At 34.5% G+C, this 17,630-nt stretch overlaps 1 long non-coding RNA gene across 3 annotated transcripts; it reads right to left on the reverse strand.

Moving 5' to 3' along the window:
- Positions 1 to 1,711: 1,711 nt before the first annotated feature.
- Positions 1,712 to 16,741, reverse strand: LOC135293769 (uncharacterized). 3 transcript variants are annotated; one of them, XR_010355866.1, is made up of 6 exons: positions 16,651 to 16,737; positions 13,670 to 13,764; positions 12,444 to 12,529; positions 10,745 to 10,945; positions 6,522 to 6,588; positions 1,712 to 2,984 (listed from the first exon to the last, which is right to left on the reverse strand). It is a non-coding gene; the product is annotated as an uncharacterized LOC135293769 (long non-coding RNA). The 3 variants fall into 3 exon arrangements; XR_010355865.1 differs by lacking the exons at positions 1,712 to 2,984; positions 6,522 to 6,588; positions 10,745 to 10,945 and adding an exon at positions 12,242 to 12,366 and having other exon boundaries at positions 16,655 to 16,741; XR_010355863.1 differs by lacking the exons at positions 1,712 to 2,984; positions 6,522 to 6,588; positions 10,745 to 10,945 and adding an exon at positions 12,242 to 12,366.
- Between the last annotated feature and the right edge of the window lie 889 nt (positions 16,742 to 17,630).

A 17,630-nucleotide genomic window follows, 5' to 3' on the forward strand; every position in this document is an offset into this window, starting at 1 on the left:
GAAGTACAGAAATCCCTAGACTCAGCAGATATGAGACTGATACTCAGCATTCATTTAATTCAAACATTACCTGATCACTTGACTACATCTTGTAACTACATTGAGTTATCCTTATTTATGTAACTTGTCTTTCATGCAATGGATGGACTGAATCTCCTACTTATCCTTCCCATACTTATCAATCAAATTTTTTTTTCTTTTTTTTTTTTTTTTTTTTTGTTATAAATTGGTGGGTTTTCCCTATCTGGGAAAAAAAAAAGAAGTCTTCAACAAAGACATAAATCTATGAAGCAAAATTTGAATTCTATCCCATAGGCATGTATTTCCCACCTGACACTGTCTTCTTGTCTTCATCTCAAGATACATTTCAGTAGATATTTCTGCAGCTGCAATACAGAAGAGGTAAAAGGCAGCAATAAGCTTTGTTTTCATTAAAGTTCTGCAGTTTGTGAGAGGGAGCATTCATTTTGAAGAGAGAAGGAAACATTTCTCAGCAACTAATAATGGTAGTTCACAAGTCTGATTATGCCAGTACTGGCTCCTAGAAAAGACCAACCGATATAATTGATCTTGTAACATTTAAAGGCTCTTCACTTCAAGCGTATTTTATTGCTGGCTGGCTACAATTATGTTGACCAGAAGTGAGGCCAGCTCTGGGGTTCAGAACTCAGAGGAAAATCAGTTCAGCATGTAACCACTTCACTCCTAATGGCAGAAGTTGCATGGGAAATTAATTTTCGGATCACATTAAGTCAGACTGCAGAACTATTGTGGGATTCACTTGGATAAAATTGCTCTAGCTGCTGGAAAGATGAGTGTCAGTAATGATATTTATTAAACAAAATGAATAACGTTTGGAAGCCATGGAAACCAGAGAACTAAAATTGGGTATATGCACTAAGTGCAAGAGGTCACCAAGAGCTTTTAAGACAATCAAAGGACTTCAAGTACAATTGCAGATTAGATAAATTCCTAAGCATTTTCATCCACCCTCTATCTCATAGAAGATAACAAAGTAAAATTAACAGAAAATACCAGAATGTATAATCAAGGAAATGAATGTCCAGCCCTGCTATAATGAATGTTCAGGCCTGCTATGGAAGAATATTTTCATCCTTTGAATATCAGCCTCAGTTAAGCTTCCATTCTTTATGATTCAAAGACCAATTCTTTACCTAGATAGACCGCAAAACAAAAAAAAAAAAAAAGTGGGGAGATGGAGGGGGCAGGAAAATCTCCTAGCTAGAATTAAAATTTGTGAAAAATGCATAGAAAGCTGTACAAATATAGTCCATACAGGTGTTAACTTTATAAGGAAAACAGAATGTATTTGACATAAATTAAATTAGAAAAGGTAATGGATTAAAAAACATTTAAAGACACATGGCTCTGAATGACTTAGGGTCTATTTTGCTTTCCTCTGGAAGACTACTATACTGTAAATCTTTCAAAATATTACATCCATGTTTAGCTTTGTAACTATTTTTAGTTCAGGTGACTAGTTGAACTATTTACACTGTGCAAAGTTAAGATTTTAAGATCGCAAATTAGAGAGGTAGAAGAAGGAAGAGTTATAAAAAAGCCCAAGAGTTTTGTTTTCTGAAAAACTAACAGAGACCACTGCTTTTGAAATGTAGCAAAATATTTTTATTTGGAATTTTTGCTTAAGTAATTCTTTAAGAAAAGAAAAAAAAAAGCTAGATCACTATAGCTGCCACAAAAAAATTCTACAATATACTTCTTATCTCTTGTACAATACAAAAGAAATAAATGAAAAATACAATCACACAGATTCTTTTTTTTTTAAGCAACGGTCGAGTTGTTCAGAATATCTTAACTTGGAAATGAGATCTCAGTTCTTTCACAGAGCATTTTGCATTGCTTTATGGACAGTACAGCACTTACTATGCTCGAACTGATGTTTCATTAGTCATATTATCAGCAGGAATAATGGTGTTAGTGGCTTTCTCTGAAAAATATGTGTTTAAGTACAACTATGCAACTAAAAAAATAGGGTTTTTAAAGATTTTAAAAAGCAATCAGATTTACTCTGCAGCAAAAGAGAAAAAAGATAATGTTACTTCCAGCAGGAGCACTCAAATTTAAAACACCATCTTATTGTGTTTCATTTGAAGCCATATTACATTATAAGGTACAGATACAGTGAGAGTTAATCAAGCATACCTAGTATCTAAAGCTGACAACTTTCTAAGATAATACAAGTGGTTCATTTTACCCATTAGTGGGAACATCATAAGGGTGAAAATGTCCTTTAATACTCAACTTCCATAAATAGGCCATCTGTTTTCCATTAGCTCAATATAAAGATATACTGAAATAAAGCCAGACTCCTGTATTTGATTACAGTAACATCCTTTACCATACCTAGAATTACTTAGTTAGTTCACCTTTAAAAACTCAGAGCCACAGATGCCATTTATGTGGCATATTCCATGTTCTGGAACACCTGCATTTTGCAACATATCCATATATTACTGCACTGTAAACATTTCTCTCCTAAACTGATGCAAAAATTTTTGTACATATGAGCATGATGGTAGGGAAGAGAGCAGCACCTTCAAATGGGATGTCTAATACATAGTGGGGAAAAAAATAAACAAACAAAAGGAACATGTCTAAATGGCATGGCCATATTTCTTTAAACTGTTCACCTCCTGCATTTCCTCCCAGCTCCAAAAAACCTTTTCCTTATTTGAATGGGCAGGAGTTGATAAGATGTTTCTTCTCCCTTCACTGTTTTTCATAAGATGGCAACATTAAGGTAATATCATTCAGAGAAGATAGCAGGCCCATTCTAGATCTTGCAATCAGAATTTGATGGATTTATTTCAACAGCACAGAGATGGCTATGCACCCATGGTGCTAGAGATTCAGAGTATTGCTTCTTCTTGGTTGTCATCAGTGAATGTTCCAAGGAATGTTCTGAAGTAATCTGTTCACATTACCAAGTGTGTTCCTGCACCCTGAAAACACAGGTGGATTTAAGAGCAATAGTTGTAAAAGCAAAATAACAATAAAAAGTAGAAATCCGTATATATTTTGTTTAAGTCTCTACCTGAAATAATTTTTAAAAGCCTTTGGTTTTTTAATTGGTACAGGATCTGAACTAGTGTTCTTTACCTTGTAGTGGTGTTTGGGGTTTTTTTCCTGCATATATTATATAATAAATTTGTGATTAGAGAAAAAAAAAGAAAACTTTAAGTAAAAAAAATACCTTTCACAATTAGTGAGGAACTTATTGCATAAAGGATATATGTCACCAACGGTTTTCACTATCCTAACCAGGGAAGGCAGTTATGATTATTTTTAATTTATTTCCCTAAGGTAGTCTTTAAGGAATTTGAGAGGTCCACTTAAAAATTATTTTCTGCAAAAACTGGATCACTGCAAGATATGTAGAGAAAGTGATATAAACATCTGATATCCATATATGTGTATATATGTTTAAACAGAGAGATATATATGTATGTGTATGTATATGTGTATATACATATATAAAGACACAAATTGTGAGTGTAAAGGGTAGGACTGAAGACAGAAAATATGAGATGTCAATGTCAAGAACTGAGGAAGTAAAAGTCAACATCTCCTCATTATAAAGGAGGAGGTATTCACAAACAAAATCCTTTATGTCTGGGGGAAGAAAATCCTCATGCAGTAATGCAAAAGTAAATAATTTTGTCATTTGCTGTAGCCAAAAGCCACCAATATGTCCTATAATTTCCTTTTCCACTAGCCAAGCTTCAAAGGCTTAATTTGATTCATTCTGTGGTAACTTTCCAGACTGGCATCTGCCTCTGTGACAATGATGCCTGATTATTGTCACTCCCTACTCTCAATCTTGCAGCTTGTTCAGAGCACTGCAACATGATTATTAAGTGGTTTAGGCAAATCTGATGCTAATGCCTGCATCCTTTTCTTTTATTACTATTTGTTTGAAGATTAGCCTAGATGTGTTAGTGTATAATCGAAGTCCGTGCTGAAGCATTCTGTTAAAAATCTGCTGTGAAGAATAGGGAGTAGTTTGCCTTTCTTTCCACCTGTAAGATAGAAAAATTCTTTTTTTTTTTCCTTCTAATGTTCCTCCTCTCCACACACTGGCTTGCTTCTTGGACCTGTTTGGATGGGGCAGCCTTTTGATACAGCACGAAGTTTTAAACACTGTCTGACAGGAAGCAACTGAAGTAATTATTATACATGCCTTTCAATTTATATTTCAATATGGAACTGGTAAACTTCATGGGGCAGCTCTTCAGCTGATGTAAGTCATTATAGCATATTTAGCTTCAATGAACCTTTTTAATTTTACCATAGAGGAGATGGCTCTTTTGCTGTTTACCATATTTAGAACTGCTATTCAGCAACTCAAGTACTGCTTTTGAAGCTCTGATTGAAATTACTGCTCATTACAGCCTCTGCTATTTTTTTAAATACAATCATCCACATAAAATGCACAAACATTTCATCTCTTCTAATATTATTTCTTTTTAAGTTTTTTCTCCTGCAGGATTGCATATGACTTGATTAATCTCATTCCACATTTTAGTTATTTTCTTGCCCAATTATCTTTAAAATTCTGCATATCACAGTGCAGTGGTCTCCATATTTTTGAGGAACCTCTGCCTCTTTTTCATTCCTGTCATTTTTAACCTTAAGAAGATTAATTCAGAGACATTGAATTATCCCATCTACTTTTAAGATAAAATTGATATTTTCTCTAGATTGCTGTCATTTAGAGAGAGCACCATCTCTACTAACTTTGCCAACTGCAGTTTAGATGTCCAGTCTAATTAAGTCATCCAACTCCCCCTGTCACCAGTGGAAGGAGGTAAGTTGAAAGTTGACATAAATCACATTTCAGGACCATCCATCCCCCTCCACCTTTTATACAGAACAAAGAGATCTAGGGGAAGGCACCATTTTAAAAAACATCAAGGGAATGCTAAGGAAAGAAGTGAAAAAGTCTCCACTGTTCAGCAGTAACTCCAGTCAGTGTATTTAATTAGGAGGGTTTTGTTCTCACCTGTCCAAAAGCACTCCACTTAAGTACTCCATTTTGGATTGAAGACATTGCTATAAATTGTTGGAGGCGATGCACACTGCCTCATTTAACAGCCCTAATCTCTCTGTCACTGAGTCATTACCTTTTTTGTTAGCCCAGCCCTAAGGAGTACAAAAGTGTGACATAAATGAAAGAACTTGTCCTGAACAGATTTTGACCCTTATCACTGCTCTCTGTTAGCTCCAGCTGCCTCAAGGAGCAACTGATGGTAAGTCTGTGTCATTTGTCACAGCTCCTGTACCCACTGTGACAAGGAAGAGCCCAATATGACATTTTGTGAACTAAGTGTCCTTCTAAACTGAGGCTGAAAAGTTAATTCCCACTAAACAGGCAGGCAGAATAGTCAATCCACTTCAGTAATCAGGGTGTGGCAAGACATGTTGAAGAACTGGTGCTACCTCAGTCCCATGTCCAGAGGGCAACTCCCAAAAATCTCATCCTCATGGCTGCTAAAGCTGACTGACTTGAATTTTGGGAGCCAAGTGTGAGATGTATACAAGCTTTCGTCTTCATGAGAGTTAGTATCTCTCAATCATTGTATTACTCATGGAACAACAAGCATAATTTGTACAACATTTGGCTGAATTACATTGGTTTTGTTACATACTACACCACAGTACATCATACACGGAAGCTAAATTCCTCTGATTTTAAAATTTTCCTTTTCAGTAAGACTGATGACTCTGTATGCAACTGGATCCACAGACAAAATTGAATTCAAGTCTCCATAACAAACAATTTTCAGTTCAAACATATTCTTAAGAAAATTAATTCAGTGGGTGCTTGCAAAATCAACTTGTTGATTAGTAAAATAATTTTTACATTGCTTTTTAGATGTTTTCAGGTTGCCTTTATCCACTGCAAAATATTTGTACCAAAAGAGTGCAGATTTTGACAGACAGTAGAAACCTGTGATACAATAGACATTATGATTGTAATAAATTTGTTTTTTTCAAAGCAAACACAATCATCAATTTCATTTTGACAACCGAAAAAGTGTCTACACAAAAAGAACTCCAGAATATACTAGCTCAAGGCCTCACCTAACTTAATAAAAACTCAACACCATTACCTTAGAATGGGTTCATAACTGTCAATTTAATTAATTTTCTCTTATTTCTAGAGCAATATATTTATCAAGTTGGAGGAAGAAAATACAGCTAAACTAATTCACATAGAAGTCAGGGAAAGCAGAAGACCTTGGGAGGAAAGGTAAAACCTCAGGATATGTCTTGGCCTAGTTACTTATCTGCTGCTTGATTCTGGACATAAATAATCTTAAATTTTGATACACTTAATTTCAATAATTTTATGTAATCCATTCTGTACTTCTCATTTTCAATAAAAATACGTATGGAAAATACAAAATGGGAAACTTTTAAATGAAATAATTAAATTCTGCAAATGCAATTTGTTCTAATGATACCAGATGCCTTACCCTTGTGTAGCAATCTCTTCTTAGACAACCACGACACATTTAATCTCCTGTGCTCATAGACACAGCTCTAAGACAAAAAAAAAAGAAAAGTTCAATCGAGTTTCCATGTAATCAATCTACTTGCACATATCAAACAGAATAGAAGCTCCTAGTCCTGAAAAGGTATTTATCGTACCTACCAAGAGTCCTGCTCATCTTGTCATGGTATGATAGGAATTATTCCTAACCCCCCCACCCCCCGGGGTGGGCTGACTTTGCCATGACAAGATACAACGTTTGTATCAATCACGCAACCAATTCCATACCCTGCATTTTAACATCAAGGCTCCAGTATTTTAGAGTGTAGGATAGTTGGGTGTTACCCTTTATAAATATGCAGCACAAGCATTTCTGGCCGTAATAGTTTTTTATCCAGGTGGAAAAAAATGGCTTTGCCATAAACTCTAGCTTTAGACATCAAATTATGAGATTATAGCTCTTTAAACCCCTAATGAAAAGACTCATTTTTTACCAAGGCACCTTTAAAATGCTTCGTACTCTTGTTTGCATCAGAGACACCTAGACAAGTGACTTCTTTATCTCCCTACAAGGCAGGACCTGAGGTACTTTCTAATTTGTCTTCTTTCCCTTATGTTCCAAAAATAGCAATCCAATGACATGATACTTTCTTAAAGAGAAAGGAGGAAATTTGTCTCTACAATCTACTTTCAGCTGTCCTTGCTCTTGTTCTTAAATTACTTAGCTATGCATCTGAAAACCAGTTCAGCAGTATCTGGGAAGGTACAGGAATAATAATAAAACTGAGAGACTCTCAAGTTTGTCTTCAGCCAAAAGACCTTGTTATGAACACAATTTCACAGATCTCATGAAATATAATACTTTAAATTATTTTGCGTGTTCTGTGTCTGAAGAGACAAATTCAGAATGAATATGAAGGAAATAGTGCCACCTGCTGTGGTACCAGTAATATTCCCTCCAGTACGCAAGTCAGGGAAAACCGGAAGCTGAAATGCAAACAGGATGAATTGCTGGATAGTTAACAATAATTAAATCACAAAGGAAATTATGGCTTGCAGATGTCATTATGGTGGAGGAATTTTTTTAATTGAGTTAAAGAGTTTTTTTAGATTAAATTTTCATTGAGATATTAGATATGGCCCGGTTCTCCATCACATTGAAGTACAATTGTCTTTGTTATTCTACTTTGTTCGCTTCAGCAGACAGTGAAACTAAACTCTTTCTGATATGTCATCTATGTAGTGTGGCCTACAATATGCATGTCCCTATGTTTTGATTCCTCTTTAACTTTCTGCTCTCTCAAAAGCAATATATGTATTTAGAGATTTTTCTTCTACACTACTAGTTCTGTCTTCTTGACAGAAAATTGATTTTTCTCATCCTGATCCATGAGCCAAAATAAAACTGCTACCCTATTACTCAAGATCTTACAATACAATCAAATACGGCTTTAAAGCATGTCATTAGAGACAGAGACATTAGAATAACTATAAGCAGTCTGAAGTAGTTCCTTTATTATAGAATTAAACAACCCCTAGTTCTCTGCTGATAACAAGATACAGACTGCAAAATCATTTACTGCATTTACTGAACTCTGTACAAAGAATAAACCTCCCCTTTTTCCTCTCTGGAAATAATATTCAGAAATATATCCTACCATAACTGTTATTCCATCATGCTTATCTTGAAGCAAGTTGGAAACTCACATTTATTTCTGCATTCACTTATTTTGAAGATACCTTTAAGTGCTATAATTTAAAATTATCGTGTTTATGATGAGTTTACAAAGATAGATGCTCTTCTGACCACATCACCTCTCATCATCATGACCTAGAATCTGCTACTTCACAGAAGGCATACAGTGATTTACACAGAGTGTGCTGATGCCTTCTGATAGTTTTTTAGAAGTATCCGCATCATGTATTTACAAACCTGATCTTTTCTTTTATTGAGCTGTCTCTAGAAAGCTATTCCAAGACAGAACTCCATTACTGTTGGACTCTCTTCTTCTACAAGTAGACATACAAGTCAGATTTGTAAGGCACACATCTGGTGCTGCATGGTGATGAGCAACCTGGTCTACCTATGCTACAGTGTTCAAGGATGCTGAGAGCTACAGCCCACTTAAACTCTCACAATAAATTTATTTCTGCACAAATACAAACTTGTAAGGATCACTTCTTCTGATATTGTTTTCCTGGAAATGAATGTGTACAAAAGACACTGCCACTAACAATATTGAGAGGTTAATGTCATGACGTTACTTCTTTTACTTCTTTCTTAAATGCAGATTTTATCTAGACAGCCAGAAAAATTATCAAGGCCTCACTTTCTGAGACAAAGGAACATTTTATGTTTCTTCTGTAACTCACAGGTGACTTAAAATTAATTTGAACATCCACAGCAGATAAAAAAATTGAAGCAACAGATTTAATGCTAGTACTGTAACTTCTACCAGTCAAAGGCAACAAGTGAGAAGGAAGACGTCTTTATTCTTACTGTTGTCTCTAGATTTTTCTAATGTATACAAGAGGCAGAGAATCAACCAGAACAAAACTTCAAAAGAAAGTTTAAAACCCATCTTCCAAACCTAAAATAGTTTTTGAGTTATAATATCAATTCAGCCTTGTAAGTTGTTGTCACACATATATACATATATATACACACATATAATAATGCCACAAGAGGGTATTGTGTTCAAAGATAGCATTATTTACAAGTATTCCCCCAAATAGCAATACAAGATAAAATAGTAATCACATTTACTTGATCTTTTATGTTGTAAATTTTTGAATATGTTTACTCCTGAAACTACTGACTATAATATCTGATTCTGCAAATGGACAAGGAAGCCCATTTTCTTCCTGTAAAGACTTGTTAAGTAAGGTTAACATTCCTTTACAGAACCAGTAAAAACCTTATGAAATTCCCATGTTTTCCTTGACTCCAGGCATTTATGGAAGTTTAATTTGAGTTATTGTTCCATTTTTTTCTAGAATACCACAAACCAGAAAATACACATATAAAATATACTGTATGTAGCCATATATGCAGAATTACCATAAATGCATAATCAGAATTTGCAGATTCAAAGTTCTGCTGAAGATTTTGTAGTTAAATATAAGGTATTTCCTACCAAGTTTATGTTTCAGAAAAATTAATTTTTGTACAACCAAGAGCAGCATAACTATATAACTGACACAGAAATTATCCCATTGAAATGTCCTCACCTAAACCAACAAGCAAATGAGGTTCTAATTTCAAACTTGGGTGCTTATAACAATTAAAAACTTGATAAGTATTCATGGCTGAATGTGGGATTTATTTGATTTGGTTTTAATGCTCTAAGACATTCTAATGTGAATGTTTTGGCTTTTATTTTTTCCTTTTCTGACTATGAAGATGACTCCTATGTATAAGTGCTAATGAAGCAACTCTGCAGCTCTGAAGTTTTAAAAAGATTATATACATTAATATTTTAGAGCTACTGCATCTGTAGTAATACCAACCCAGTTAATTCAATTTAAAGTTCATGTAATTTGAAAGGATATTTTGTGAAAGTCAATTTCAGCTTTCAAAGGCAGAGTATCCACTAACTCAGTTGTTTCCAGAAAGCTAGAAAGGCACTTCTTTCTACCATTTCCACATCAAAGCATTCAGTCTAACCACACTCAGAGACACAGAACTTCCACCTGACTACATCCTGCTCTGATCCACACATTCATCATCATGGGATTTACCTTACCTACATTTAGATAAACTGATGCCTTTATGTGAGCTACATACTGAAGCCTCTCTTCAGTAGAGAGGTGTCAATAGAAAGCATCAAAGGTTCTTCAGGACATGAGTAACCAACTGAAGTAACTAGCTGAAACAGGTCAGATAAACCACAGCCTGAAAATGTCTGTTTCTTCTCTCTGATGGAAGACTACATCAGTTCTAAGTACCTGTTGGATATGAATCTATGTTTGACCAGGCTAATCCCTCCTGTAAACACAATTAGTGTTTGACCTTTAGGTGTGGTGCCTTCTGGTGCACTGAGTAATTGCAAAGGATGCTGCTGCAACTTCCTTTTAATGAGGCAATAAGACCGTTAGTTACTGTGGGTGCCAAGTGTCTTTTCTAAGAAAGAGAATTGGCTAGGATTCAATGGAGAACAGAAACAGAGTGATGTTTTAGAGAGACTGGAGAGATATGCACCTTACCTGGGCATAAATTAAACAGCAGTAAAGACTATTTTAATCACTTGTCTTAGCTGATGGACATCTAGATGAGACCATGAAGGCTGAAAGGGCATGGCCTTTCTGAACTGATCTGTAAAGCCATTACTGTCTTCTCAGCCCTATATCCCTTGCAGGACCTTTTCAAGCACAACCTGTGTCAGATGTCACTCAAGCTGGATCCTTCTAGATGTAAAAGAGAAAGTACTCTTTGCAGTGTTCTCAGTAAAGTCTTTTAATCTGAAATAGTCCAAAACTAATGCCCTTGAGGGCATGCTGAAAGATATATCTTTTTCAGAGAGTTGCTGAAGCGACAAACTTAACCAAGGAGTGATGTATAGTAAAAATGAAGAAACTTTCATCTTCATTATTTATCTGCTAAATGGTGATTGAACATTATGAGATATAGTAGATTTCCATTCATTTCAACACACTGATTGGTTCTCTTTAAAAAAAAAAAAAAAAAAAAACCAAAAAAAAAACTTATCAAGAACATCTAATGTGTAAAATGAAACTCTTTTGTCATTTTACAATTTAAAATCAGGGGTGAGAACCCTTCTGAAAGACTATATCTGAAGTGTTGGTACAGGAAAACAAATTATATACCTCTAATATGACAAGAATGTGTTTAGTACATTATACAGCCTAACCTGGCAAATAGTTATTTTTACTTTCCATCTAATTTTCCCTATTCTACCTGTCTTTTGATCCTACAAATACTTACATGTATACTTAACCACTTAAAGACTCTTTCTAAGCTCTAAAACTCTGCTTATTCCACTAAACTGAGAAACAGTCCCAAGTTCCCCTAAGCAAGGGGACAATTTAGCCCTACTCAAGCTCCATAATGAAGCACTGTCTTCTCCATGCACAGACTTGCACATGTAGATGTGGAGTGGGTGCCACGGGAAGAAAGTTTGTGTAATCACTGAGCACTCTTCCCATATTCTGAGGACATGAAGGTACCCAGCAGATGAGAGTAGACTCAGCTTTCAAATGTTTGTGTGACCAGGGTTAAGCACACACATTTTCACATTTTCACATTTTCACTGTGAACTGAATTGGAGTTTTAGTTTGTGAACTCTAGACTGTCATAGTCTATAGAGTCATTAAAATCTTTTCCCATTTTTACTCTAAGGCAAATTTTATGTGGGGATCACAATTTTCTTTCTATTGGTAGAGTTAAAGCCTAACGTATAAAGAGCTACTGTAAATGAATAATAGCACAGATTTCAACCATTGATACCAAAAAAGCATTTAGTTAAAAAATTCACTTCAACTTCTCTTAAGATCTCCTTATAGGCGTGGAATAGGGCTTTGAAAATATACTTTTGTTAAGAAGAAAATAAAAGAAATTAGACATAAGAGATATCATGAAAACATATTACATTTTAAAGATGTTGCTGCCTAAAAATAAAGTGTATCTCCATGTAGTTCTTAATGATGGTTCTCTATTTCATTCAGTTAACATTTCTTGAAAATTAAATTTTATTAGATTAGTTTTTAGAGTCAAAGTACAGGTTTTAGCGTTATGTGCTCATCTTTCTTTCTTTCTTTCTTTCTTTCTTTCTTTCTGTCTGTCTTTCTTTCTTTCTTTCAAGCAACATCTGTAAAAGAAAGTAACTCATTCAGGTAGGATTTCCTGTTACCGATCCTGTGCTGTCCCTTTCTGACATTGTCTTACCACCAGGCTGACTGAACATCTCTACGGTTACTCCTGTAGGTCCACAGATCCCTGCACCCACTGCGTTAAACATCATGTGCAAAGGCCTGGAAGAAGGCAACAAAAGAGGAGAAACAGATACAGAAACAGAAAGCAAATACAAATATAAAATATTTGAGCAATACTAAACTTATATTAGTAGTTAGTATACAGTTAACTCCAAATAGCATAATTTCACCCCCAATAAAATCAATGGGAAAGGAGTGTTTCTTTGTGTGTGTATGATTGTTTTGTTGCTACAGTTTATTGTTGCTAAGATTTTATCTCAAGATTCATTTGGACCCATACAAAGACACCATTGTAAAGTGTAAAGAGATTTATTCAAAAATACCAAGAATATTAAAGTTAACTGCTTCAAAATAACACATTAATGGAGAAAAAAGAAAGAGAAAAATGTCTTTCTTTAAAATGAAAAACTGGTGAGTTATTTTTGCTGGAATTTTTCAAATGTTGTTCATCTTAGTGTAGACATCTGTCATGGGGCATATCAGTCTGAACTGTTTAAATATGGCAATTATAGGCTACTCAAAGCAGCATCTTAAAGACAAAAAATTTTGCTCACCCTTAGCTAAAAGCATTTATTGGGAGTAAAATAATATGAATCAGTAAAAAAAAAATCTATGTAATACATAGGTAAACAGACCTGTACGATTTTTTTCAAGGCCTATCCATAATTAAGAGTACATGGTTAGGAAACTAACTTTGGTAAAAAACTCTTTAAGCAAAGGCTGAAAAACAGAGCAAAAAAGCAACCACCCAACAGTTAAAGTTGCCATTTTTTAGAGCATGACATATCTGCTTCTTCTAAATTTATTTTCAGAGTTCAAAAGGCATCATTGACTAATTGTCTGCCAAATGCAGTACTATTGTTTAAATTGTACACATCTTAGTTGAAAAACACTTTTATTTCCCTAATGCCTTCTCTAAGCATTTTTTTCCTGCCATTTTGTAACACACTACATAAAATCTCCTGGGTACAATGAAAAGAATTTTCCATTTATCTTAGAAGTCAAAGGTATTTCAAACTTTAAGACAGGAGTACTGTGGGCTGATTTTCAATGGGGGTTTTTGTAATTTAAGAAACTAGGATTAGTGATTTGAATCAATAATGTACATCATTTTCAAGGCAGTCTGAATCCTTTTCATTGAGGTGTTTCCAAAATCTCTTCATTGGGTCACAGAGGTACCTTCTGGACATTTAGGTCAGTTTCTGTGAACACTTCAGTTGACAAGGAGTAACTTCAGCTGGCAAGGAGTAACACTCACTTCATTCGTTTCATGCCTATTTTCAAAAGCATAATGAAAATAAACAGTTATAAACTGAAAAGGTTTGCAGCATTCCTCAATTCAGCTGTGTCCCCTCCTGCCACATTAATCACAAATGTAGCTGTGCTTTAGATACTTCTAGATGTTTTCTGAAATTATTAACTAACACATGTCACCTGCTACCCACATTAGCCTTATACTTATTAGAAAAATATGAAGCTACTGAACAGCTAATGCTTATTTTAATATCCAGTTCTTGTAGGCTGGAAATGTCTGTACCACAGATAATCTGTCAATTTGTGATATACAGCTCTTTAGCAAAAGCTGGTTACTTGTATTATGTGGGGTAACCTTTTTCACAAAATATTGAAGAAATCTTCAAGCAGATTAAACAGCCACAGCAGCCCTGTCATCTTAAGTAAAATAACAGTACTCAAATAATGACTAAGTCTTCAATTTATGTGGTCTCTAAGCAAAAATCACTTCTTTTTTTTTTTTTTTTTTTTTTTTTTTAATTCTCTGCTGGAATATGAAGAAAGGCCGTGAAAATGGAGTTTTGTTGTTCTGGCTTAAAGTGGTTCTACCAGGTAGACAATTATGAAATGAAAACCTAAATGTCTCTCACAAATCCTCAGCACATTTGCTCAGCTTGTATTAAGGCTCTTGAACCAAAAGAAATAGGATGACTGCTTCTCCCAATTTAAAAAGGAAAAACACCAACAGAAAAAGCTGTTTACTGGAGCTATAGTGAACCAGCTACTATACTGTGTAGGAAATGAATTTTAATTTTCACAAAATTGCTTAGTAGTTTGGTTTGCTCAGCCAAGTAATTTTTTCTGGTTAATAGCTTTTCAGGAGATTTTGCCATTACAGCTATATTGGAATTCATATTCTGTAGTTATAATACAAGTGGGTTTTAATTCAAGACCTGGTTAAAGCAATTTTGGTACAGATGTTACTATTGTATCATTTTTTCAGTGATAACGGTGTTAGGTGGATCCCTTAAGATTTAAATGGATCCAAAATAGTTGAGATACAATTCCACAAGAAAAGTCATTAAGCATTTTCCATCTTAATTCATTGATATTTAAATATTTCATGGCACCCTTTACATTATGAAGTAGTGTATTATATTTTCAAGGTGCTATTAAATCTTCTGCGAAACCTCCTCACAGGAAGCTTTGCAGAATCTCAACTACTGAAACCTAGGAAATAATTGTTGTGCCAAACCTTAATCTTTATATGAATATGAAGGGGAAAGGATTGATATTAACTATTTTTAGACAGTAGCATATCTGAAATACTTTCATACTGGCATCTGGATTTTCAATGTTCATATCCTACATTTTTCTTAAAAATTTTATAAGCAGAGGGGGAAATTTTCTCTTTCCCAAAGACACAATTCCATAATCACAGTATGTGCTTTTACTTCCATCTTTAAATATACTTTTGGGTTTATATTCAGACTTCACCTCATCCTAAAGTAGACATCCATTGTGGGTCAGGAGAATGCTAAATGTGCCTAAAATTATTAGCTCAGATATGGATTGTGTTAATGGTGTCTAAAGTTAGGAGAAACAAATACGCCTCTGAAACAGGCTTACTAGATTCTCATATCCTATCAAGAGGAAGAACTTTTTCCTGTTATGCCACTGCATAAAGAATTGTGGCATTCATTCGTCTGACCACAGTGGTACAATAAAGTTGATACAACAGAGTGAACACACACACACATATATATATATATATATATATATATATGTATATGTAATAATGAGCATAGCATAACACCATATGTTGGTTTTCCACAGTAAAATTAAAGCATCCAAGATGTCATTTAATGTGCTTAATTAAGACCTTCCTATTTTTTTTTTTGTAATTTAAACTGCTCTTTGCTGACAGTGATGTCAATAATGGTTTAAAATGTACAGTTTGTTTAAGCAAATCATGGTATCTGTATTTCATAAGAACTCAAGCTAAACACAAATCTGTTCCAGAAAAATAGCCTTTAAAACCAGCACAAACTGACAAAACTTCTGTTGCATTTCTAAAACTTTTAATGTCTTTTCATTTTTATTCCAGCTCCTTATAAACAATCCCATAATTACAAATGGCTTTGATGTCAGGTATTTTCTGTTTGTACATTACTTCATAAATTTACTGATTTGGGCTCATTTGAGATATTAATGTCTATTTTCTTTCCACATATAATGGAAAGTGGCCTTTTTTATTATCCATTCATTTAATATTATTTGCTTCAAAAGAATAAGCCTAGATTTCTCAATACTATTATATTTTGAGTACCATCCACCTTTTGTAACATTTTTAACTTGCATGCTGTCATTTAGTTTGTAAAAAGTCTCAAGCACTGATTTCTCATTTCAGTAGCACTGTAAAATCTTAGTCAATCTGTTTGCATGAATTATGGTTTACCAAGGGAACAGAAAATCAGTCACTTACTAACTCCTGAAATCAATCAGGTTATGTAATACAATTTTAGTTTAACTAAGAGTTGTAGAGCGTTTCAAGACACAGATGCCCTAACAAAAAATATCTCTAAACTTTTGCAAGGTTTTTTAATTTCCCCAGTGGTCATTACAATAACCTTGCTTGACTTTAGGGAGCGCCCTTCAAATCAGGTTTCAATTTTTCTGCCAGTGCAATGGCAATAACAATGCCTTCTTTCCTCTTATAAAATAAGTCAGTCAAGAAACAATAACCAACAGCAATAAATTACTAGAAAAAGTAATAGCTGTCTTTCACATATATTGATGTAAAAAATCAAAATGAGATAAATTTTTTTCACTGCTAAAATTATTTTCCAGAAGTATTAATTTGCAAGTTTCATGATGTTTTGTTCCAATTTGGCTAGATATTTTCTCCTCCAGAACTGCTATAACACCTGCCGGGAATTGTTATTCAGCTATCTTGACTATTGCCCGCCATGAAACTGGGTTTGGGACTGGGTAATCTTTAATGTCCCTTCCAACCCAGGACACCATTCTGGATTCCATGATTCTATGATTCTATGATTCTATGACTTTATGATTCTATGATTCTATGATTGTATTTAATGATGTCCTTCTCAGGAAAATTTTCTTGGCCAGAATTACATTTCCATGGGCAATTTGCTCATAATTCATCCCAACAAAACAACCTAAAGTTTTTCAGATGTATCTACAGTGAAATGTCTCATGTTTGTTAGCAGAGGCAACCACAAACAACCTCTTCATCTCCCCCAAAAAAGTATGAGGTGTACCAGTTAATATTGCTCCCCAAGGCTCAGCCTGAAATTAAGAATTCTATTCTTCCTCCAGTTTAGACTGAAAAAAACCTGTTTCCAAAATTATATTTTTTTATAACCTTGTCCTCATTTCCCTTGTCACTTTTAAGTCTAAGTTCATAAAAGGGCTATCAAAACTCTGTAACAAAAACTGTTGTCAGAATTCCCTGACTCAATTCCCAGTTTATACTGTCCTAAGTCTGAGCATTTTTTAAAAGTTATGTACTTTGGAAGAACTAGGTAGAAGGAGATCTTCTTGATATCTTAATTCTAATTAAAGCTGATTATTGCTGTGGTGTTTTGCCTCAGCAGAAGCTTGGCCTTTTCACAGCTTTCCTAAAGAAAGTATCCTCTTTTTCTTAAGTGATCCTCAGAGAGGCCTTTTTGTGTATCTAAATGGGAACAGTTAAACTGACAGTCATACATCCCAACTTTGGGCATCTAACTTAGGTGTCTAAGGACGTCAGCTCTCTGTTTCATTTTGTGTAATTTAAAAGCTATCAATATAAATCAGCCATTATATCAGCTGGTGGGGAGGAAATTCTTAAGTGACGCATCTAAACCCATCTGAAACATTTATCTTAAGGAGGGGTGTAACC

This window comes from Passer domesticus, chromosome 2, assembly GCF_036417665.1.
Source record: "Passer domesticus isolate bPasDom1 chromosome 2, bPasDom1.hap1, whole genome shotgun sequence".
Classification (NCBI taxonomy): domain Eukaryota; kingdom Metazoa; phylum Chordata; class Aves; order Passeriformes; family Passeridae; genus Passer; species Passer domesticus.